This window comes from Dipodomys merriami, unplaced genomic scaffold (genome assembly GCF_024711535.1).
Source record: "Dipodomys merriami isolate MVZ:Mamm:240054 unplaced genomic scaffold, mDipMer1.0.p SCAF_230, whole genome shotgun sequence".
NCBI lineage: Eukaryota > Metazoa > Chordata > Mammalia > Rodentia > Heteromyidae > Dipodomys > Dipodomys merriami.
Genome location: NW_027203716.1, coordinates 740,328 through 741,198, shown reverse-complemented (window position 1 = coordinate 741,198; position 871 = coordinate 740,328). Strand labels below are relative to the sequence as shown.

The 871-nt window shown below is 33.9% G+C and overlaps 1 non-coding gene across 1 annotated transcript; it reads right to left on the bottom strand.

The window, feature by feature from the left end:
* Nucleotides 1-438: 438 nt before the first annotated feature.
* On the bottom strand, nt 439-545 carry LOC138835225 (U6 spliceosomal RNA). The gene has a single exon (XR_011374516.1). It is a non-coding gene; the product is annotated as a U6 spliceosomal RNA (small nuclear RNA).
* Nucleotides 546-871: the final 326 nt, after the last annotated feature.

Sequence of the window (871 nt, the reverse complement as noted above, 5' to 3'; positions counted from 1 at the left end):
AATAAGGGAAACCATGGGACTTATGTTTTTTGGACTTGGCTTACTTCACTCAATAAATTTTTTTCCAAGTCTTTCTATTTCCTAACAAATTTGGAGATGTCATTTTTTCTGATAGAGGCATAGAATTCCATTGTGTATATATACCACATTTTCTTGATCCATTCATCTAATGGGGGCATCTGGGTTAGTTCCATATCTTAGCTATGGTAAATAATGCTGCAATAAACATAGTTGTCCTGCTGGTTTTAGTATGGTCTTGTTTGTGATCATTTGGGTAAATCCCCCAAAGTGGGATTGCTGTGTCATAGGGGAGCTTTATGTAGAGTCTTTTGAGGAACCTCCATAATGCTTTCCAAAGTAATTGAACAAGTTTACACTCCCACCAAGATTGCAGTGCTGTTCCCTGGGGGCCACATCCCTTCCAGCATCTGTTTTTGTAAAAATATGGAATATTCCACGAATTTGCATGTCATCCTTGCACAGGGGCTATGCTAATCTTCTCTGTATCATTCCAATGTTAGTGTATGTGATGCTGAATTGAGCAAAGAAATTTTTTTATATATAAAGTATACTTTTATTGATTTTATTAAACTAGTAAGTTTTTATTAAACTAGTAAGTTCAAAACTAGTAAGTTCAAAAGAATTGTTGTGTAATTTTAGAACCATATATTTCTTACATAAGCACACTTTTAAGAATAAAATCAAGACTGACATGTCAAAACAAAATAATTCCAGATATTTGTTGTTCAAGAAATGTGTAGGACATTGCCCCATTAGTTAGGAAATGGAAAAACTTGGAAAAAATTATATTAAGTGAAGTAAGCCAGGCCCAAAGAAACATAGGTCCCATGGTTTCCCTTATTTGTAATAT